Source organism: Boleophthalmus pectinirostris, unplaced genomic scaffold (genome assembly GCF_026225935.1).
Source record: "Boleophthalmus pectinirostris isolate CB_2022bp ecotype Guang Dong unplaced genomic scaffold, ASM2622593v1 HiC_scaffold_7, whole genome shotgun sequence".
Taxonomy (NCBI): Eukaryota; Metazoa; Chordata; class Actinopteri; order Gobiiformes; family Gobiidae; genus Boleophthalmus; species Boleophthalmus pectinirostris.
The window spans coordinates 31,840,589-31,865,814 of record NW_026571473.1 but is presented as its reverse complement, the minus strand read 5'-3'; the positions used below and the strand labels follow the sequence as shown (position 1 = coordinate 31,865,814).

The 25,226-nt window shown below is 37.1% G+C and overlaps 1 protein-coding gene across 1 annotated transcript in view; it reads left to right on the top strand.

Moving 5' to 3' along the window:
* Positions 1-25,226, top strand: part of tbl1xr1a (TBL1X/Y related 1a) — a 71,319-nt gene that overhangs the window by 6,259 nt on the left and 39,834 nt on the right. The window contains exon 2 of the mRNA XM_020918589.2: positions 19,141-19,206. The gene's annotated coding sequence lies outside the window, so the exon portion shown is untranslated. The remainder of the gene's footprint in view (positions 1-19,140; positions 19,207-25,226) is intronic.

Below are 25,226 nucleotides of genomic sequence, written 5' to 3'. Positions count from 1 at the left end.
CTGCACTGGGTACGAAACGGCCACGGAAATATCAGTCATATTTTTGGGCGTGTACTCACTCATTTTAGATCAGTGGTGATGACAGACTACAAGGCCTCCACCGCGAAGAAGCACGTGTGGTTTTATTGCTCTGGTTCGCTATGTTAAAGTGAAAGTAAAACCCTAATCAGTGTGTTTATATGTGCTGAGGAGAGCAAATAACTTATGAGCGCCGCAACATGTCTGTTTGCTCAACGTAAATGAGATGCAACTTTTTAATTTCTGCCAAAAATGTTGATTTTTAATTATTATTATCAATTTCTACAAAGTTTTATTGCAAATTGTAAATTATTAGATGGCCCTGAATGTTTCTTAGGCTCCCCTTTCACCTATTTTTGGTTCTTTGATCTGCTGTAGACGTGGACAAGAGTGGTCTGACAGGTTTTGGGTCAAAGGCGATTTGAATTCAGTTGTCTAGCGCATTCTTGAGTCCTCTGTTCTTGGAAAGAGTTCATGTTTAGAGCTGGTTTTGCTATAGTTTTTTGCAACTGACATCGCAATTTCAGTTGTTTTGCTATTTAGGTTAAATAGTAAAGATTTACAGATTAGAATGTCTCTGCAAGGAACAAATTATCCCATCTTTTCCTCTAATTATACCTGTAGTTTAGACCTCTTCAATCGTGTTTTCACTTGTATTTCTACTCGATTGAACAGAATCTTACTTTATGAGCATATGCTGTAAAACTAATTGCAAGACTGATTAAAAAAAAAAGGCAAGTCATAACTGCAAATTCATGCTGGTCTGTTTTCTCATGCTTTTGACACTCTGCCATTTCGGTGATCTCATCATATTTGGATTTAGTAATTCTTTTTTTGTACCGATCATGCTTTGAATTAGGGATGCACCGATTATCCAATTATGGTATTGGATTTGGGCGCCAATATTGAATAATTTGCTGGATCAGACATCGGCTTCCAGATATTGGTTCAGCTGATCTCCTGGTTGGACATATAAATGGATTTAATAAGTCTAGTTACTGGTCGTAGTTAGCCCAGTAGTCTCATAATGTTTGAGTTTTTAATTAGACAAAGCTGTTGTGTGGTTACCTCAGAGATGAATAACAGCTCTATACCACATTTGGATTAGTTTTGTCTTATTTATTTTAGTTTAAAGGAAATAAAAGTCTTTGTTGACATCGAGTACTGGATACATACAGACGGCAGATGCATCAAACCAACTATCTCTCAAGAGTGATCTGATGAAATCGATTTTTTTGCTTTTTGCCCAACCCTACATATATCAGGCCTATTAAATTTGGCTTACAGTTGTTAGCTGTCAGACTGGTATATTGTTGGCATCACTTATTACATTAACTTATCTAATGTAAAGCAGACAATGCACTGTCCTGGCAGCCAAGTAGAAAGTTTGATGATCAATTTTCCATTTTCGTTGGACTGACTGGACAATAACCATATTTTTAACCTTATGTGTGCTTAAATATATTTGTTAGTTTTGCGATAATCAGAAATATGTTTAGTAGGGATGGGTCAAGATACAATTTCCACAAGACGAGACTAGATACTACACTGGGTCCATGAGAAGGAAACAAAATGAGATTTGAACATAATTCCTAATATATACACTACCGGTCAAAAGTTTTAGAACACCACACTTTTTCCAGTTTTTTACTGAGTACTGTTGACCAAAATGTATTCTAAACTTTTGATTCATGAAAGCGTCCACCTTTGGCAGATATAACAGCTGAACAGACTCGTGGCTCGTTCTTTTTACAACAGAAATTAAATATTCTTCAGAAAGTTCTTCCCAAGTCTGTTGCAGAAGTTCCCATAAATGTGTGGCACTTGTAGGTTGTTTGGCTTTAACTCTTCTGTCCAGTTCATCCCAAAACCAGCTCGATGGGGTTTAAGTCTGGAGACTGTGCTGGACACTCCATGTTTTCAAGCTTTACCATCTTGTTCTTTTTTCCTGAGGTACTTTTGGCAGAGCGTGGACTTGTGTTTTGTTATCTTTTAGCTTTTTTTAACCTCTGGCTGCTCAGTTCTTACCTTTGTACCATTTCGAGCTCTTCGTTGGACTTGCACGACTTGAATCGCAATAAATAACTGGAAAAATTAGGGTGTTCTAAAACTTTTGACAAGTAGTGTACATTTCGCAGTTCATTTTCCGATATTGGCCTCACAATTTATTTGATTTCATATTTTTGTTTCTATTCTAGTACTACTTTTTGGAACTGTAAGAGATGTAACTCACATAACATAATCTGTAAACACGTGGGAAAAATAATCTCAAGATAATTTTTCTCACGTGTGCACGGCTATTTTGTCTAACGAGATCTTGTGTAACGAGATCGTGTGCCATCCCTGAGGGGTGTAGCCTTTTTAAATACTTGTTTTAATTGTAAACTATTGCTAATCATAGAACTGTGTGAATTATAAACACACTGCAAGTTTTTAGTGAATCCTGTTTACCCAGTACGGTTTTGTCATTACCCTTTGCTCCATTTGGCACTGCCCAGTCTGCAAAGATAGATAAGTATCACTTACAATACAGTCAAATACTACTATAAACTACTTTTTAGTTTCTTACAATTTCTGATCTTTAACCACCAGTTGTACTTTTTTTACCTATTTGTCTATTAGGGATTGGACAAGATCTCGCGAGATAAAATTGGTACAAGATTGTGCACACATACTAAAAATGATCTTGTGAGATTTTTTTCTCATGTTTTTACATTTGCACTGAAAAAATAAGGGTACTGAGTTACATTTTTTTGAGAATGCATAGTCCCAAAAAAGCATAGCTACAATAACATCAGAAATATTCAGTGGTGAGGCTAAAATTGGTAACTGAATTGCACAATATATTTATCATAGCCTAAATAATCTCAACATCTCGTCTTGTCTTGTTCGAGTAGATCCAATCTCGTGTCTCGTCTTGTGGAAATTGGATCTCGTCCCACCCCTATTGTCTGTGTTTTGATTATAAGCCGAGTGGGTGCGGCAACGTCGTGCTATCGTGTTTGTACAGGCTGTGGAAATAAAGTTCCTAAGGGCCAGTGCAACTCCCTGGGGTGAGCTATTAAAACTGTTCGCAGAGGTGAGATTTCTGCACTTTTTGTATTCAGCCAAGCTCTACCAAGATATTCACTGTTATCGGGTATTTTCAGTGAAAGGTTGTTGACCCTCGGACCTCTGGCACAATTGGCACAAATGATCCCCGACAGAACTCTTGGACAGCCTTGATATGACCTAATGTAACAAGTAGGGCTGGACTATTAAAGGGACAGTTCGGAATTTTAGACATAGGACCTCATTTCCAAGTTAGCCAGAGTGTTGGAGACGTCTGGAGACACTTTTTGTTTGAGATAAAACTAACCTTACATCGCATGAATCGCTGCATGTTGAGGGACTATTTTCTCATATATCAGTCCGCCGCTGCCAAGCTTTTTATCAGGAAGTACAACTTGCTGCTGCTGCTCAGACATAAATCCTTCAAATGCAAGGTTGATTTTACTTCTAAAATTATTCTATCAACACATCGACAGTCTAGCATTATAATTGTTTTGCTTCGGGTGTTTTGTGGAGTGGGTAAGACTGTTTTTTAGTGGCAGGCTAACTATGGCCATTGACATGCACTAGCCTAGCACAAGTGACCTCTGCAAATACAAGGACTGGATGGAATATTTAAAAAAGTGTCTCCACACGTCTCCAACAATCTGGCTCACTAGGAAAATCCAAAAACTCCAAAATTCTGAACTGTCTCTTTAATACTGAGGTTCAGTCACATCTAATCGTCAATAATACGGCTGCAGTGAAAGAATGCGAGTTGGAGCAGAGTTCAGACCTTCAACGAACCAAATTTCTATTCATTTTTGTGTTTAAATGCCGCAAATTAAAAGTCTGTACGATTTCTTTTCATGAAATCAATACTAAGAGCTGTTTTAATTTGAAATACTAAGTAAAAATGACACGTAAATCAAGGTCGAGCAATATGAGGAAAAAACTTTTCACACTTTTTTTTATGATATCGCTTTGCCTGGCCTTTGAAATTACATTTAATCAACTCGACACTGCCTTGTTATTACAGCAATTATGTTTTTGTGTTATTTTATGGTTTTTTTTTTCAATATTTTTCTATAGGTGCTAGATTATTTTCATATCCAGTTAAAATTGCTCCGTTTTTGATCCACCAAGTTGCCTGCACCGAAGAAGGATTTATGCGTTTACTGCTCTTGTCTGCTCGTCTGTGTGAAATATTACGTACTAAAGTGGATACTAAAAACTGCGAGATGAAGTGTCATTTATTCATTTACCACGGCCATTTACAGAGAGTTGTGAATTTAGATCTAATATAATCTATGTGGTTATCTTTTTGACTTCCTGATTACGACGGATTATGGGTGATGACTCAGACAGTAACACATTTCAATACCCTGTAATAGGATTCTAATCTGTAATCTGTCTGCGTTCTCGTAGCATTTACACTTGAAAATATTAACTGCAAAAATAAGCTTTATAGAGGCTCTTAACGCGCACAAGACCAAGGCTAAGGCATTCAAAGCAGAATTTTGAATGAACGCAATTAGCAATTCACAAAGGCTGCAGTTTTTAAAGTACCATAATCTCGTCCACAAACAACAAAACAACTCATGCTGCATAAAATCTGCTAACCCTGTACTTAAGATCTGGTCGGACGTGTTCTGAAATAGTTTGTCAGTTAATATTTCAGTCTTGGCAAGTCTCCTAAACTTTCAAACTCTATTTTGATACTAAGGAAGACTCAATGCTCAATACAGATTTCGATACCACAATGATAATTTAAAAAAACACTATTTAGACAATATAATTTAATTTTCAACATTAAATCATAGTACTTTCTTTTCTATTCCTACGTGGTTTTATATCTGTGTAATCTCTCGGAAATCAGATGGAAAGTCCCCCAGAATTTTACCCTTTATGAAACTAAGTTAGTTAAGCTACATATATATTAGGGATGTAACAATAACTGAAATATCGTGATATCGTATCGTCAAAGTTCTCACAATAATATCGTGGACCATCACAATATATCGAATTACAAGTCTCTTTGTTTAAATTAAGAGTTATGGTGCAGCAACACAAAAAACACAAAGAACCATGATCCTTTGCTCAATTTCAGTGCAGACTACATGAAGAAATAACAGTTCTAAACACTTTTATGTCTTAGTTCTTTAGATTAAGTCTTGTCAAGGCATTTTAAGAGGAAAAAGTAACATTCACAGTTTTAGCTGTTTAGCCTCCACAAAATATCACAATAAATATCGTACCGTGAGATGTACATCGTGAAAATATCGTACAGAGAGATTTGATTTGGATATTGTTACATCCCTAATCGTGAGCTTTCCCATGATATCTCAGTAAATATCGTATCATGAGACTTGGATATTGTTACACCCCTAATACATGTACATTAAAAACAAAAAAAACATTAATTATATATATTGTATTGATTATACACATAAGTTACAGTATATTTCAGCACATTTGTTCATGTTGAGCATAAGCAAGTTTTCTAATTTGGGAAGGATGAGCACCCTGTTTTAATCCCCTGTTGCATGACATGACACCTGACGTGAGTTGATTATGTTCATGGCAAACAGGTAAGGAAATAATTAATATTTCTTCCCAAATCAACAGTCACAGATGCTATAGGATATAGGGAACAAAAAATAAATTAATTAAATACAATTTCATAGTAAACTTCTGTGAGCAAATGAGGATTATATTGATATTACAGACTGAAAAAATGTGCGCCGCTTTGGGAAAATCATTAGAATGACCTGGTCTCGCTAGATTTACATTTCATTTTATTATGATATAGAATGCAGATTTTCTACAGGGAGGAGGGGGATGTTCCCAATAGGAGAATCCGATGCTCAAGCCGGTATTCAATCCCTCAGTGGTCCAGGTAGGTTCCACGGTGGTCCACAGGCGTATACTAGTCTCTGATACTGCTCAAGAGCTAATCTCTTCAGGAAAAGTAAATTTCTGTCTTCTGAATGTGATCGATACTTGCTCAAATGGGTGTCTAGTTTCGCTACTAGTTGTAGTATCGATTAGTATCAGATTTTTTATATTTTTGCCAACACTAAAAACTCCCTCAGGATACTTTGAAATGAGTATCCAGTTTCGATACTAATTTCAGACAGTACTGATACTTGGTACTAATCAATATCAGAACTTTAAATCCACATTTTAGGAAACTGACTTTTTTTTTAATCAGTCCTGCTCAAACAAATGTCTAGTTTCGATATTATTTATAGTGTTGATTAGCATCTGATTTTGGATACTTTTAGCAACCCTATTTTGAACGCTGCATAAATTGCAAATCTGACCGCGACGCTTCTGGTTATTTTTTCACAAATCCTTCAACAATAGTCCTGGCGCAGACATTTTATTCTCTCAGCACGTCAATGGCAGTGCAGGAGCAGTCTGATGGATGCTCCTCACTCTTGGCGCATTGATCACTTGGCCTGCTTCAGTCAGAGATGTGGACCAGGGCTTATGTAACAGCAACAACAAGCGCACAAAAGACAATAGAGTGGACAAGCAGAGACCGCGAGGCAAGCACACAATCAAAGCATCTATAGCCACACACAACAAGGAACAGGGGCTGGAACATTTGAATCACGTCACACGTTAGATCGTTTCTGATGGCGGGGTCGTCAAAAGTATCGAAAATCAGATGGTAATTGATGCTAAAACTGATATCGAAACTAGATAATCATTTTCATAAGTATCGATAATAGAAAAGCCATTTACAGGGCAGAAGTGAACCTTTCCTGAATAGATTTAGAATGATCTTCAGCTGTAACAGGACAAATATAAGAGCACATAGATTAGTACACGCCCATTGACCACTACGGAACCTACCTGGAGATTAGGGATGGGCGTGATTAGTCGACTAATCATTAACTGATCATTAAGAATTTCATCGATCTTGTTCATTTTTAATCGACAAACCGAATGTAGGTTACTGTGCGTAGCGTAAGGAGACGAAGCTGCGTCTGACAGAGCAAACACTGGAGTTGCGGCCTCACAGTCCCACGTTTTGGTTCTGACACACCTCCTTGGAGATCACTGTACCACTCAGTGAGTACGTTTACATGCACATCAGTGTCCCGGCTATGATCGGGTTTTTTGAGTATCCCAGTTTTGTCGTGGTGCATGTAAAAGCAGTGTCCTGTTTACTGAAACATAAAGATGAGTGCGCATCCATCCAAAAGACAAACACTTTTCAGTCTTTTCATCACAACAGAGAAAATAAAGTGAGTGAAATGAAAGACTTAAAGTTAAAATAGTTAAACAAAGAGATGCGCTAAACCTGCACACGTCTGATCTCTGAAAACATGAAGCATCTCCAACGTGATATACACAGAGAACAGACTCACCATCAGCATCATCAACGTCCCTCTGTGACAGGGAGAACACTCATATTCCACTGACTCGTGTCCTTTAGTCCGATAGAAGCTGGCACGAGGAAAGAGCTGTTTTTTTTTCAGTAGTCTTGCGGTTTTAAATTTTGTTTATGTGAAATGTAAACAAATGTGTCAAAGCTGAATTAAACACATTATAATCTCAAACGGGCTGATGTGGCTCTATAGTGGTTATGGTTTATATGTTGTAAAGTTGAATTTATTTATGCAGATTAGTAATATTAACAATGATGATGATTTTAAAATGAAAATGCTAATGATTAAACGAAAATCGATCATTAATTCTCCTGACGATCGACCAAGAAAATTTAATCAAATGCCCATCCCTGCTGGAGATATAAGATCAAATGGGAATATAAAAGAAAGTACTACAATTTAATGTTGAAAATATCATTCTGTTGTCTAATTAAAGAGCTTTTTTTTATCATCTTGGCATTGGAATCGGTACTGAGTATCAAGTTTATTCCTTAGTATCAAAATCAAATTAGAAATTTTAATATTGTGACAACATTCATTCTTGGTAATAGCTTTGGAGTTTTTCCCGTTGCCGAGAAGAAGGATGTAAGGCAAACCTGGCAAGCTGCAGCTGCATCTGTTGGGTTAGATTAGATACATTTATTTAAAAGGGGACAGTGCAATTTCATACAACACAAGATTAAAAATGAAACACACAGAGGGGGCCAAAGGACTATTTTTCATCCATTGTCGTCTGAACTTGTGACACTAACGACTGGGAAATAGACTGGAAAATATTATATACCCATGGTTTAAACATGGGGGCTCTCTGGTACAATTAATTTGCTGCTTTCCTGTAAATGTTGATTAATCTGCGTATCTGTTATTGACCAATGACTTTTTTTTCTGAAGTTACTTGAGATGATGTTGTGCTTTTGGACTGTACAAAAATACACTGAACTGAAGAAGCAGATGGGTGTAGTTGCGTCTTAATGGCAGGCAGGTATTTAAAGATATAGGTGTACATAAATCACGATGAACTTGAAACCTTGATGCAGGCTGTAAAAGTTATTTTTGGCACAACACCCACCCCTATAGTTCTATAACATTTGGATATAGTTACACTCTTAATTTCATCAGATGCATAGGCCACGATACGATAGGGTTTTCGGTTTACAGTGCCGTAAAAAACAAAGGCTAAATTATGGCCCTGATATTTAAAGTCCTTATTAAACCCACCTATTTTACTCAAAACTGTGAAAATGTCAAGTGTATTGCCTAAACAAGTGAACTTTCTCCGAACAAGCAACACAACTGTAGCTCTGTCACAAAATAATTTAGTAAAATATCCCAAAAAAACCCCCACTCTTGGCGATGTACCGATACAGCAGCCCATGAGATCAATTCTGTATCATCAAATTAAATGATACGATATGTTGATATTTCAACATTTTTGCACAGCCCTAATTATTAGCATAAATAATTACTGTAAAAAAAAAAAAAAACATAGTACAGAATAAAATCTTTTTGAGCTCTTAAGTTGAGCTGGGAATCATGAGGTTACTCACAATTCGATATGATACATGATGTGTCACGATACGATATTATCACAATACGGCGATACATGATTAATGTAATAAATCAATATAATATAATATGGTACTTTTGTTTTTTTAACAACCAAATACATTTTAGCAGCAATATTTCCTTGTCAAATCAGTACGTGTGCAAAGTTATTATGAAATAAATCTATTTTAATCACCAGTGAATCAAATGTATTGCATAAACAAGTTTCCATCCACTAAATATACAAGAAAAATGTAGTGAGGTCACAAAAAAATTGCTAAAAATCCTAAATGACAATTAGGGGTATGCAAAAATATCGAAACATCGTATTGTTTACTGCAATTATACAGTTTTTTTTTTGTTTTTTTTCAGTGGAAGGAAACTTGTTTATTGAACACATTTGACATTTTCACTGTTTTGATGACTAAAATGGGTGTGTTTCATATGAACTTTGCACAAGAAGTGGTTCAACAAAGACTTTTAATATCACAGCCATGATTTAGCCTTTATTTTTTATTGAATCTATTTGAAATATATCATATCGAACCGAAAGTTCACTGTATGGAGATATGTATCGTATTGCAGCCTGTGTATCAAGGTATGTATCGTATCGGCAACTTCTTAATGATACTCAGCCCAAATAACAATATTGTACCGATGCATAAACATTTCATTACTTCCCTTATTCAAAACATAAATGTAGTTGTTTTTTTGCTTTGTTCACGCTGGTTTCAATAATCCTCTATAAAAAAGTCTTTTGTCTCTGAACCTCAAGATAATACGCAGTTTGAATTTTCCCAGGATTGTTTCGTCATAGGCAGAAACGCTGTACACTTCAGTACCTCAATACATCATCAGCAGATTCATGCAAGTTATTTCTGCCGTCAAATTGCATTCATGACTACTGCGTGCTTATAACATGCCTCGGCTATTAGAAGATGATAAACGGCGGCAGATCAAGGTACGGGGAGCACCCAAGACAGTATATCATGCTTGACACTTTAAAAGGCCATTATGTTATGTTCTAAAATAGAGCTGCAAGAGTAAGTGCAAGCGAATCAAAAACACAATTTGAATAGACGCAATTAGCAAATTAGGCTGCAGTTTTTGAAGTACCATAATTTTCTCCTCAAACAAGAATTCTGCCTAAAAGCTGCTATCCCTGTATCTGTTCAAAGATGTTCTGAAATAAGATTCTTGTATTAGAGTGTGTATAAAGGCCTATAATAATACAATGAAAGTCTCTAATACGGTTTACATGTTTGGCTTCCTTTCTGTTGACCCATAGAAGCCGCTTGAATGGCAGCGTTCTGTTCACTCCCACAGTTCGTCACATGATGTTTGTTGAACCCAGGGTCAAGTTCAACCCCCCTCTCCTCCCCCCCAGCACACACACACACACATACACACACACACACACACACGAGCGCACATCCCCTCCCCCCGGGCCTTCCTCCCCTCCCCCCGGTGAACTCTCCAGCCCTTTGTAGAGGCCCTCCTTTGCCAACTCCACTCAGCTATGGAAAACATTAATAATAAACGCAAACTAAGAGTTTTAAAATGCGTTGCAGCTCCTAAACGTGCGCGTGAGAGTTTGGACTGCACATTTTATGAATACACGGGTAAAGTCAGAGTATATAACTTTTTATTTTGGCAAACAGTAAGTATATTTTGTCATTATCGATGTTAAAAATGTAAATGTGTCCACAAACCTGACTCTTATTTGGTGTAGAGCCTCCTGCTTGTTTCACGCAAATGCTTTTTCTTTGCTTATACTGTTCTACAATCTGGCATAAAACTTATCTATCACCAAAAATATTCCAAATTATAGTTTTAAATTTTAAATTCCATGGATGGTTGAATTTTGACCTATAGAAAGTTACACATTATCACTTAAACGGAACTATAATTCAGATTTTGCTCATTTTTCCAAGTCTTCCTTAAAGCTGTACTACGTAACTTTTTGGTTGGGGGTCTGTCACCTGCTTGTTTCTATGGATATGTCAGCTCTACCTTACTTATTTATTCAATTACAGGTGGATTTATAGCTCAAAAACACTTAAAAAACATGCATTCTGATTGTGAGCAGGGTCGCTTCTCCACAGATCTGACCTGTAACTTGGTCTCGTTTGGTCTTTCTGAAGATAGAAAGGTTTAATACCATACTGTGGAACATTCCAGACAAAGCAATAACACCCTCCACCCGAAAAGCTACACAAATGCACCTTTTAAATAAACAATAGTCAAACTAGTTGAAAGACTGAAAGCTGAAATTCTTGACACCACCATTATTTAGTAAAAAAAAAACAACAGAAAAACTGAAAATGTGTTTCTTGTGCGTAAATTGTCCCCCATTTGTGATGAAATTTTAGGTGTTGCTGACGTACGTAGAGGTATTCAGTTTTAGTACTCACTGTTACCTCCTGTATTTTAGTACTTTTTTATCTAAACATTTCTTCCCACACTGCCACTTAACTGTAGGGATGTAACGATAACCAAATCTCTGTACGATATTTTCACAATATCCATCTCACAGCATGATATTTATTGCAATATTTTGTGTAGACTAACAAAGCTGTGAATATGCCTTAACAAAAAAAATGCGTTGACAAAACTTGATCCAAAGAACTAAGATCTAAAAGTGCGTATAATGTTATTTCTTCATGTTGTCTGTACTGAAACGGAGCAAAGGATCATGGTGTATGTAGTTCCCTCTGTTTTTTTAGCTCTTGTTGCACCATAACTATTCATTTAAGCGAAGAGACTTGTAATTTGATATATTATTTTGAGACTTTTGACAGTACGATATCACAGTATTTCGGTTATTGTTACATCCCTACGTAACTGGTGTGAAACAAAAAACTACTATTTACTATTTCGTAGAAGTACTATCCCCTGAATGAGAAAAACCTGGAAATCTCATATGTTCTTTCAGGCCTGTGTTCTGTACTTTCGGAGAAAATGGAGTTATTGCCTCCCTAATAATGCAGTTTATTGTTGCCTTTCGCTGACTCTGTTTTGCAGAGTCTGTTTACAACTTACTCCAATTAGGTTAGAGAGGCACTCCAGGAACGCTCTGGAGCCAGCAGCGGGAGCACACACAGGAGTGGAGAAACAGTGAAGTGGCTACGGCGTTATTTTTATTACCCATGAACTAAACCGGTCTGTTTCTCTATTTTCTCACAGTGTTAAAGGGCCTACGTTATGTCATTTTTATCTATCTCATAATGTTTCCTCACTGAAAACGTACCTGGAGTTGTGTTTTGTTTCGTTCACACACGTTTAACGCATAAATACTACGTACTTAGGCTGTGTTCTTTTCTCAAATCACTCCGTTCCACCTTGTGATGTTATGTGGTGATACAAGAAGTGCAAGTTCAAGTGTTTTTAAACTTCACACACCTTCACTCGAATCATTTGGATAATTTCAGCCGTGGGATTGTCGAGCTCTACTGAACTAAAGGTAAAAGGAGCTGTTAACTTGAAAACTTCTGCTTCATGAACAGAGCATTTTGATCTTTGGAGAAGTAGACAGAATAATCATGAAGGATTACTCTAACTTGTAAACAACTCCAGGTTTGTTTTTGAGGAGGTAACAACATTCTAACATGATTTAAAGCGCACAAGAGTTTTACAATTTTGTGCAATTTAGAACCTTTAAAAGACTCGCTGTAGATTCCGAATAAGAATTGGTGTGGTGCCTTTTACTTTTTCTAGAAATTATAATATTCTGCAGTGTAGAATTTAACAAAACGACAAGAGAAAAATACACACTATTCAAGTCCCACAGTGGAGTTGGCCCCAGTGTCCTTAAAGTGGACATCATGCATTTTATTGTCCTTGGCTTTCAAACATGTGCGTGTCCTTGGGTATTTGAAAGAACTGGGTGTCTGATGGATGGAGTTGTTTGGGCGTTCACATGCCATCCAGAGCTGTACAATATATCGTAAAAGTATCGATCGCAAGACAATGCAGAGCTTCTCCGTTTTGCAGAACTGTAGTTTTATGTTTTTCATGGCCAGTGCTGATAGTAATTGTTTAAAATCCAGAGAAACCAATGGTTGATAAGCTCTGCCGATATTTTTGGAATGATACGTCAAAAAATATGCTTTCTTACTCCACAGTTACTCCAGAGATCTGACTTTTTGAATCCATGGCGATTGACAAGTTTAATACCAAAATTGTGGATCAAGACAGACGAGAGCAGTGACATCTCCACTGAGGCAACCAAGTGACGGACCGTCCATCAGAAAAGTTCCAAAGTACACCTTTAAATTGGCACTAAACTAATCAGAAATGCCTGGCTGTAATCAGGACAGTGTTGTGTGATGTCAGCAACTACTTGAAATTGCCACTGAGGCCACTGAAGCAGCACAAACTTGGATTTAGGCGTTTTTGAGATGCACTGATCCAGCTTTTTCAGTTCCAGTTCTATACCTTTTAAGTATTTGCTGATTCCCGATAGACTTACCAGTGGAGAGACTAAAATGGACTTTATTTTCCTAAAAATAATAATAATAATAATGACAAAATGTGTTATGTAACTGCAGAACTTTGTATTGGAAGTTCCAACTTTATGAGACTGGATCGACTAAGACCAGTAAAAATGTCGGTTTTTACATCAATTTATAGGCCCAACCAGGATATCGACAGGACCAATGTTTTGGAGCTGATGCCTGATCTAGATAATTTTCATGGATCGGCAGCAGTATTTGATCCCAGTATCGGTATAGGTGCATCCCTAGTCGATATAAAACATGCAAATGTATCGACCGACCAATACGTCTCCAGAAATGAATATGAAAGCTGATTTTGTAACACAGAAAAAAAAAAAATACAGGGATAGAAAGCTGGTTGCTTGTTGTGGTTCATATTGCCCAGCCCTGGTTTCTGGTCCTCTGAACTGTCCAGGAGACTTCCCAGTTTCCGATTATGTAACATTCTGGGGAAAATCTGCTTCTTCTTCTGCCCTTTAACAGGAAACATTTGCTTCAACAAACTGACTCTGCTGTGAAGAAATCCAACACACATTGTCTTTTTTTTTTTAGATTAGAAAAGTGGCGTCATACTGTTGCGTACTTTGAGTCCTTGGGCAAGACACTTAACCTTCCTTGGCCCTTTGTTCTGCTGAATGTCTTGTATTACACAAAATAGACTCTTGTGAGCTTTAAGTCGTGTTCAAATGTTGTTACCTCCTCGAAAACAAACCTGGAGTTGTGTTTTGTTTCATTCACGCATGTTTGAGTAATCGTGCATTATTGGGCCACATTTCCGAGGCTTATAATGCTCTGTTCCACCTTGTGATGTCATGAAGGAGTTTTCTTGTTAACAGCTACCTTTAGCTCAGTAGAAATTAGGGCTGGGTATGAATAAGAAGTTGCTGACACAATACATACCTTGATACACAGGCCACGATACAATACATATCTCGATACAGTGCACTTTTGATTCGATATGATATATTTCAAATTGATTTGATAAGGTTCAATAAAAAAATAAAGGCTAAATCATGGCTGTGATACTAAAAGTCTTTGTTAAACCACTTCTTGTGCAAAGTTCATATGAAACACAAACATTTTACTCATCAAAACTGAAAATGTGAAATGTGTCACATACACAAGTTTCCTTCCTCTGAACAAACCAAACTGTAGCGCTGTAACAAAATAATTTAGTAAAATATACCAAAAACACTCTTGGCGATATATCGAAACAGCAGCCCACGATACCGAAACTGTATTATCACATTAAACGATACAATAAATCGATATTTCAATATTTTTGCACACCCCTAGTAGAGATTGGCAATTCCGGGGCTGAAATTAAATTATTCTAGTGAAGGTGTATGGAGTTTAAAAACACAGTGGAGTCACCTGCTTGGTTCTATGGATATGTCATTGCCTGAAATATTCCTCAGTATGACATTAAACAGCTCTAGTTTACATTTATTGAACTACAGTTTTTTTTATAGCTCAAAAACACCTAGAAAAATTGGCATTATTTGAACAATTTCAGTCAAAGCAATAACATCTCCATGCAGAAAAGCATTTGATGGACCCTCCACCAGAAAAGTGACACAATGCAGCTTTAATACGAAGGGTTTGTGCGTTAAACATGTGCAAATGAAACAAAACACAACTCCAGGTATGTCTGTGATGAGGAAACAACATTACAGCACAGATCAGAAAACGGCGTAATCTGAGCCCCTTAATACATTTTCCCTCCATGTTGATTGATCGCAATTTGGATTTAGTTATCATGTTGTTTTATAAATAACAAAAATTTCTTTCAAAGTATTTTCCTGAAGATAAACCATACAGACTTTCAATCAAAGAAAAGACTTCCTCCAAAGTTTGAACCGTGCCAGTAACAACATGTGGTTTGGAGCAGAGTATTGGCTTTAGACCTTTTCATTTTAAAAACATTATAGGGCTCAACGATTTGGGAAAAATATGTAACGGCAATTTTTCTGACAATCAACTGCAGTTGGAGTTGTAATTCATTCTTTTAATGTACTGTTTGCAGTAGTGGAAGGTAATGAAGTAAAAAAGTAAAAGTGGAATACTTGGCAACAAATTTTAGTGTGCATTTTACAGTGGACTATTTACTTTTACTTCACAACATTTGAGAGCAGTTATCTGTACTTTCTACTCCACTGTATTTTAAATTTGGACTAAAAAGTACTGTTCTTTATGGTTTGAGACCAGTTCAAATTGCTGAGACTTATTTTTAGCACATTTATTTTGAGTTAACATCCCAACTTGGAGTAAACCAAATACACAAAAACGGCTAGAAAAATGTTATGCCTGTTTACACGAGAATGCTTGTGGGTAAAAACAACAAAATATTTTATGGGAAGTGCCTTTCGTTTAGACGGTGACGGCGTTTTTGGGGCTTAAAAATACACAAATCTGAAACCACCCTTCAGAGTGGAAAAGTTGAATACGATCCGTCGTAGCGTTTCCGTCTACACTGCCCAAGACGCAAAACTCTGGTCAGATCTGCTCACGTCGCGTACGAGTTTACATCACATACATGTGCCTGGCGTGCATACCCAATCGAATTCCACATACTTTTGCGTCACTGTATGCACTCAGATTTCCTCCCAGAAATGCTCGTCTAAACGCGGAATAAAAAGTGAAGACGCGACGCCACTTTTGCGTTCAGACTGTCATCATATAAACGTAGCCTAAGAAGTCACTTAAAATCAGCTGAATTCCTTTTCAAAATCACTACATTTTATGCTTTAATTGTTCTAAAAATCTCTGCAAAATACTTAGACTTTTTACTTTTAGTGTACATTTATTAAACAGGTACTTCAATAGTTTTACTTAAGTAGATTTTTTCATACTGATGCTTCTACTTGTATAATATTTTGCCACTTTATCGGTGCTTTTAGTTAAAGGTTCACTGTGTATCCCTGTGGTTGGGGGTCCGTCACTTGCTTGTTTCTAAGTAGATGTCATTGCTCTGCTTGAAATGTTCCACAGTATGACATTAAACAGCTCTAGTTTACATTTATTCAACAACAGGTGGTTTTATAGCTCAAAAATACCTAGAAAAACAGGCATTCTGACTGTGAGCGGGGTCACCTCTCCACAAATCTGACCTGGAACTTGGTTTAACACCAGAAAAGTTACACATTGCACCTCTTAAATCGATTTTTCATGCGACACGTTTACATGAGCAATCTTTTCCTCCCGTATCTGTACTTTTACTTAAGTAACAAACTCGAGCACTTCATCCACCACTGATTGTTTGTGGAAGAAACTACGAATTTCCTGATTGCGTCCATTCGAATTGCGATCTTTGCACGATTAGACACGACTGCAGCTTGTTGCGGTTAAACGTTGACCGACTGCCCAACCCTAATTCTCCGTGGACGTGAGTGGGAGCTGGACGTAGCGTAGTGCAGCTGCGTAATCCCTGTAGATACTTAGATACTTCATTGATCCCGAAGGAAATCCAAAGTTGGGCAACAGCAACATGGAAGCAAACATAGCAACATAGAAAAGATACTGTGTGTGTAGTCCTCTGGTGTGTTCCTCGTTGGCGTAGACCTTGTATTTCTACTTCATCTTTTCAGTGTTAAATGTTCTTCGAGTCCTGACTGTTAAACGAATGTTACTGTTGCCATGGCGCTTGTTGTTTCAAGGTCAGTGTTATCCGTTTAAACTCTTTCTGTGTTCAGTCCTGCTTATTCTCCTTCGCTGTGGTAAGACTCTGAGAACTAAAGCTATAACTTCGCTCCTCTGCGTCGAAGGGATCTCCAGCTATGCATAGTGTAGCCACAGACTGCATAGCTGTGAATAGGATTTTATTTAAGGACAGAATAGCGAAATAAAAACACCAATATCATGCACAGCGGGTTAATACAAACAAGACCAAAATAACGAGGCTCACAGCAACAGCAGAGAAGTGACAATTTTGCAATGTAAAGTCAATTGGAAGCTGGAAGTGCCCCCATGGGAACCAGATGGAAAGTTTCCCTGAATTTTACCCTTTATGAAACTAACTTTACATATAAAAAAAAACGCAACACAACATTTTTTTTTCCATTATATATATTGTACATACACAAGTCACTATATATCTCAATATATTTGTTCATACATACACAAAAAAACCCTGCAAAAATGATGTAGTCTCAACTGTGCCGCAACTATTTCAGGATTTGATCTTACATATTTAAATGAAATACATAGATAAGGCCTTCCTAAAAGTGATTCCCCATTCTGAATTATTTTTATTATTATTTTATTATAACTTGTGTTGCGCTGCTTACAAATTATGTTCATGGCAGGTAAAGAAGTTATTAATATTTCTTCCCAAATCAACAGTTACATTTGCTATAGGACACGGGGAACAAGGAAAAATTATTTACAATATGATTTCATTATGGGTGTGCAAAAATATCGAAATATCGTATCATTTAAAGTGATGATACAGCATTGATATCGTGGGCTGCTGTATCGATATATTGCCAAGAGTATTTTTGGTACATTATACTTAATTATTTTGTTAGAGCGTTAAAGTTTTGTTACTTGTTTAGTGAAAGGAAACTCGTTTATGCAGCACATTCGACATTTTCACTGTTTTGATGATTAAAATGTTTGTGTTTCATATGAACTTTGCACAAGAAGTGGATTAACAAAGACTTTTAGTATCTCAACCATGATTAAGCCAATATTTTTTTATTGAACCACATCGAATCGATTTGAAATACATCATATCGAACCGAAAGTGCACTGCATCGAGATATGTATCATATTGTGGCCTATGTATCGAGGTATGTATCGTATCGGCAACTTTTTAATGATACCCAGCCCTAGATTTCGTAGTAAACCTCTGAGCAAATAAGGATTATATTGACATTACATACTGAAAAAATGTGTGCTGCTTCGGGTAGATCGATAAAATTACATAAACCACGCCCGACGTTTGGTCTGGCTACATTTACATTTAATTTTATTACAATATAGAATGCTGATTTTCTGACTCGATACATTACAATGCGTGACGCGGCCGACTAAAGGCCGGCGAAAATGTTCCCACCGAAAGAATGGGACGTTTGAGCTTGGACTTTCAAGCCAGGGCGACGCTTGAGCCGATATTCGCCCACATGCAAATTTCCTATTTGAAACGTGGGGGCTAGTGGTGTAGTTATGTCCATTATTTCCTTCAAACGCAAACGCTGATATGGTAAAACAAAAATGATAGAAATGTGTCTTGTAACCGTTGTTTATCATTTAAAGCCATTGAAACAGCTTTGAAAAAACACAAGTTCAATATTACGACGTGATTGGTACGAACATTGGCCCAGTAAATCGTTGTATTACATCAATTTATAGACTAAATGGGATATCGACTGACCTGATCCATCAAAATTTTCAATCTTGGCGGAGATAGATAGTTGTTACCAGTATTATATCGGTGCAACTTTAGTCAAAGTCACCACACAATCTAACTTATTATTTTCGCTGTTTGTGTATGTCAACTTTTTGCGTGGAGTTGAGATCATTTCCAGCAGAAACCCGCCTCTCCACAAGTTTTTCTTTCCCAAACACTATACTTACTTCTACAGTGAAATGTGACGGCAGCTTCAGTGTTGTGGAGCCCATGTTCACGGCGCTGTGTTGTGTTGCAGGTCCCATGCTCATGCTCCTGGCCTCTGACTGGACATAGCGGCGCTGACCACAAACCTACGACTGAGGTGAGACGCTCTCAGATGCTCTTTTTTTAGAGTTTAAGTTTGCTTGAGAATATCTGCTTTGTTTGCATAACGCTCAGCTTCCATTTAAAGTGTGCGGCATTTATCTTGGTTCCTGCTCCGAAACGCTGAATCGTGTGTTTAGTAGTAGTGTACATTGCTTGGAGGTTGTTTTCTTTGCTTGTAGTTTGTTTAGAGATTATGACAGAGACTGGAATCTTCAATAAGGCCCCAATGATTAATCGACTATAAAAAATAATTCTAGGCATATTTAGTTAACCGTAATTGTTATTCTGGACTATTTAGACTCTAACATTAGCCCATTTGAACTGTACCCAAGCACAGAAAGCCCTTAAAACTTTGGTATGATTGTCCAGTGTGAGGGCACGGCACGGTTCAGACTTTGTCCCGGTTGGAGGAGGAGGGCTAAAGCACAGCACAGAGCTCATGTACGCACACACGCGATTTATGTTTGCAAGCCCTGTCATGTGCGTGGAGAGGATAGAGCTTAAATATGTTAAAATATGTGTTGAAGAAGTTTCGGTGTAGAATAGAAATAGTTGCTTGGTTCAGAGTTATTCCTCACTGCAGCTGCTCGATTATAGAAAAAATCATTATCACGATTATTCCGACAATAATTTTTTAGTTACTCGATGCATTTATTCAGCATTTCTCTCTCTCAAAAAAAACACTTTGTTATTGATAATTTACGCAAAACTTTCAAATTCAAAATAAATTCAGACTAGAAATATGAACCTTAGAGCAGCTTTGCGACGTGTAAAGCATAAAATGAATAAAATATACACATAGAAAAACATAAATGTGTCCAAAATAAAGTATATATCCAGCTGTTGTACGATCTCTATATTTAAAAAAAAATTATAAATGTGCTTATTTATATAAAAAATATCCCAAAATAAACTTTGTTAAGCTTTAAATCATTTCAACTTGATTATATGAGTTTGGAGATCGTTTGACACACAGATCAAAATTATTATCAAAATTCAATTAATTGCACAGCCTTATTCCTCACTTGTAACAATAACTAGCATGCTAAACACGCACTTCCTGATTCTCAGACTATATAAAGCTTTATAATTGGATGCAGACAGCACGCAGCAGACTTATTTTAACCTCAAGAGCTGCTTATGCAATATATCTGTACTATACTGTGTCTCAGGTTTAGGCACCTGCAACCCACATTCAGATTCATTATAAGCGCACAGGCTACATGCAGTTTCTTTTACAGGAAAATTGACTCTTGTGAGCTTTAAGTCATGTTATTACGTTCTCAAAAAAACATGCAGTGGTGTTTTCTTTCATTCACACATTTCACACATGTTTGAGTGACCGTTTATTATTAGTCTGTCTACACAAAGCTGAAAATGCTCTCTTCCAGCATGACTTGACTGCCAATGTAACAGCTCATTTTTACCTTTAGTTCGATAGAGATTGGCAATTCAAGGGCTGAAATGATCCAGATAATTCTAGTGAAGGTGTATGAACTTTAAAAACACAATTGAGCATAGGGCGGGGTATCATTAAGAAGCTGCCAATACGATACATACCTCGATACACAGGCCACGATACAATACATATCTCAATACAGTGAGATTTCATTTCGATACGATTCAATACAATATATTTCGAATCCATATTGATATGGTTCAATAAAGAATTATGTCTAAAGCATGCCTGTGATACTAAAAGTCTTTGTTAAACCATTTCTTATGCAAAGTTCATATGAAACACGAACATTTTAATCATCAAAACAGTGAAAATGTCAAATGTGTCGCATAAATGAGTTTCCTTTCTCTGAACAAGCAACAAAACTGTAGAGCTGTAACAAAATAATTTAGTAAAATATACCAAAAAAACACTCTTGGCGTCATTATCGATACAGCAGCTCATGATATCGACACGGTATCATCACATTAAACGATACAATATATCAATATTTCAGCTCCTTGTATTACCTTACATGACAAGAACTCGACCTAAATATGCAGGATTTGTGCGTTAAACGTGTGTGAATGAAACAAAACATAATTTCAGGTGCGTTTGTGATGAGGAAGCAACATTATAACACAGATGTGAAACTGCACAGCCCTATAACAAAACACAACACACTGTCAGTGAGATGAGAGAAGTTATTAGGTTTAAAGGAACTGCTGTGACCGTTACTGTTTCATAAGCGGTCAGTGTGTCTAAGCTTTGACCATCCTGCCAAAAGTAATGTTCTTAAGTGTGGCTGCGGTCCACCTGGTGACCCAATTAGATGACCAGGGTTTCGTAAGCTCTAAGCACTAGTTTGACTTCAAGCTGCCGCGGCCGGTCTGTTATTCTGAAGCCATTTTATGACAATACACGAAAAGGACTCCCGACAATGGCGAAACTGTTTATTTTTGTGTATTCTAGTTACACATAAGTGAGCAATTACCCTGTTTTTACTTTGAATTGTTTACAACTTGGCGTAACGGAGAGAGGGCATTGCCGCTGCGTGGTTATACTGGTAGCTTTGTTAGAGTCTCAAGGAATAATTATGTTACTTAATTAAGCTTGGACTTAGAATTTTTAATCAGTGTGTCCTTAGATCCTACATGACCTGAAAATATAATTTTTGCTTTTATTTTTTATAAATTCAAACCACAGCAAGGATAAAACTGGCATCTGAGGAACATGTTTACTGAATAATTTATACGTGAAGTGCGTATTTCTAGTGGAGAGTCTGCCACCTCCTTATCTTCATGAAAATGTTATTGTTTTGTCTAGAATATTCCACAGTATAGATTAAACTTATATCACAAGGGAGACAAGCAGGTTACAGCACTACACTTATTTCTTATTAATTTATTTGTAAAGGGACAGCACATATTAATGAACATTTAAAATGTAAATATGAAATTTCCATCTTTCAAATCATCTACAGAACACAGGAAAGTACAGAACACCAGCACACTCACTATTACAGTTCATTTAAAGTTTGAAGTCCAGAGTTAAAGAGTTAAACATGTTAAAATTGTAATTTGGTTAAACATAGTGACATATTTGGCCATTGAACAACCACTGTTTTAAACATTTAGAAAATGCTGCAAGTGTTGAAAGCTCCCTTATGAGTGAATAAATGAAAGATGGACCATTCCAGGAAAGCAATTTCATCTCCAAAGTGGGTACCGGACCCTCCACCAGAAAAGGTATGCAGTGCACCTTTAAGGACTCGTCAAAACTGCAACTACTTTACATTTCTGTTCCACTGTTTTGACTGAATTCAACAGGTATTTAGCATTTTTGCACTTGAAACTAATGTTGTCAAGGAATGCTCTGATGTCCTATATGTAAGTTTTTAGTTTGTGGTCTGTATGTCATTAAACAGATCTACTTTACATTTATTCAATTACAGTTGGTTTTATAGCTCAGAAATACCTAGAAAAACAACATTCTGACTGTAAGCGGGGTCACCTCTCCACAGATCTGACCTGTAGCTTGGCCTGGTTTGGTTTCCATGAAGATAGAAAGGTGTAATGTCACTGTGAACCATTCCAGACAAAGCAATAACATCTCAGCGGAGAAAAGCATTTGACGGACTCTCCACGAGAAAAGTTACACAGTGCACCTTTATACTCTGATAATAACAAAACCATCTTTCTTAAGACAATAGAAGTGATAATCCCTCAGTGGTCTATGTTCGTAAACTGGTCTATGTGCTCTTATATGTGTTCTGATACAGCTCAAGATCATTCTAAAGCTGTTCAGAAAAGGTTCATTTCTGTCCTTGTGTCTGTTTTTAGTATGGATACCTGCTCAAACTCTTACTTTTGATAACCCTCCTTGAAACAGTGCATCTGGTCCGTCCATAGAGACAGTGATTCGATTTGCAGTTTATGTAAAAAGCTCTGCTGTGGATTGAAAACTCGTAAACATCATCTCGTCCACGTGAGCGCTGGGTGTTTTATGTGCTAATGTAACCACGGGATACCAGCACTGCTCCTGGCCACGATCTCCTCATGACGGGGAAGACTTCCAGCTTAAAGTGCGTGTGACAGGGTGTGATGATTCTCTCATTTCCACTTTATTTGGTGGGATAATACTTGGTGTAAATATAAATTGTAGTTTTGCACCAGCCAAGAAGCAGTTTGCGAAGAAAGGTAGAAAAATATGCTGAAACTGAAGGAAGTAGACAGTTCTAAAACATACTGGGGACTTAAAACAAGGAAGAATCCTATTCAAAATTAATAAACACATTTTTCTGATAGTAAAAATGTTATTTTCTTTTTTGGACTATAAGTCACTCTGGAGTAAAAGTCGTACCAGCCAAAAATTGCGTAATGAAGAAGAAAAAAACATATATAAGTCACATGGGACAATAAGAGACCAGGTACTGACATTTCACCTTGAAAGGCAAGTTCTGGTAATAACAGAACAGAGAACAACAGGCTGAACAGTTCTTCAGATAACTATAGCATAAACAGAACAGAACAAGTTTACCAAACTCCATCTCACTCCAAAATCACTAAATGTATTGAATTCTTCATCCTCGGTGTCACGTCTGAGCAACTCCGCGACCTCCGGAGGTAAACAGAGCGCCGCTTCCTCTCCTGTGTAGCTGTCGTCAGACTCGGCATCAGTTCCAGTTAGAATTATTCAGGCCTTTCTGAATCCCGACAGGACGGTTTCGGTTGTTGCTGAAGTCCAGGCTTTGTCGATCCATCAAATGACAGGAAAGTTGTCACAAATTTCTCACTCCAAACTTTCTTTCTGCTGTTCGATTACTGTTTTTAGCTGCATATTTCACTACTTGCAGCAGGACAGCGGCTCTTTCTGCAGGAGACATGCACAGGAGAGCCAAGTGACAGTGGTACAGGAGTAACAGGAGTAGCAGGAGTATTAATATATAAGTCGCACTGGAGCATAAGTCACAGGACCACCCAAACCATGAAAAAAAACGTATTCCGTAGTCCAAGAAATACAGTTATAATTTCTGAGTACTTTAGATGAGTTTTTCCTCAGTGTATCATGGTTGTACAGCTCAAATCTCATCATACCACAGAAAACACCAAAAAATCCCCTGCTAGTACCAAGAAAAAGCACCCATAATAGAAAATGACCCTCAAAAGTGCTGCTCCATCTTTCATATATTGAACGCTGAGTCGATACAGTAATTATCGTGACAGGCCTAATAAACGGATCTATAGAGAGTCCATTATGAAAGATTGTCTCCAGAGATAGAGCTGATATTGGATTTAAGATATCTGCGTATCTTATTGACCGCTCTGGATTGTAAAACATTGTTATCAGCAGTAGCCAGTATAAAAAAAAAAAAAAAACATATCTGAAGGTGCATTGTGTAACTTTTCTGGTGGAGGATCCTATCTATCTCAAGGGAGACGACTATAGGCTACATTACAGGTCAGATCTGTGGAGAGTCGCCCATTTTACAGAGAAAATCGTTGTACTTTTGAGCAACAGAAACATTCGTTATGAATGAATGCGTAAAAGTCATACCAGGGAACACTCAAGGCAAAGCAATAATATCTCTACCCCCACCAGAAAAGTTGCGCAATGCACCTTTTAATAATCTTCTAAAGCTCAATTGCTGAGTACGCAGCTGTACACACATTAAAGACGGTACACGGAGTGGTTGTGTTGTGTACAGGAAATGAACTCTTTGACCTTGAACGCCCAAAAGAGGAATTTACTACTGCAGCGGCGGCGTGGGGGGAGGGGTCGGACAATACTACTACTCAGACTGGTTTTACATGTTTGATTTTTTTGATTTTTTTTTCTGAATGAAGAAACAAAAAGAGATGTTTTGATTGTTTGATACACATTTTGCACTTACATAATATCGTATCGTAAAAAGTCTTACAATAATACCGTGGGCCAACACAATATATCAAATTACAAGTCTCTTTGCTTAAATTCACTGTTTTGGTGCAGCAATGGCTAAAAAAAATTGAGTGAACTACATATACCATGATTCTTTGTTCCATTACAGTGCAGACTACATGAAAAGTAATACAAAT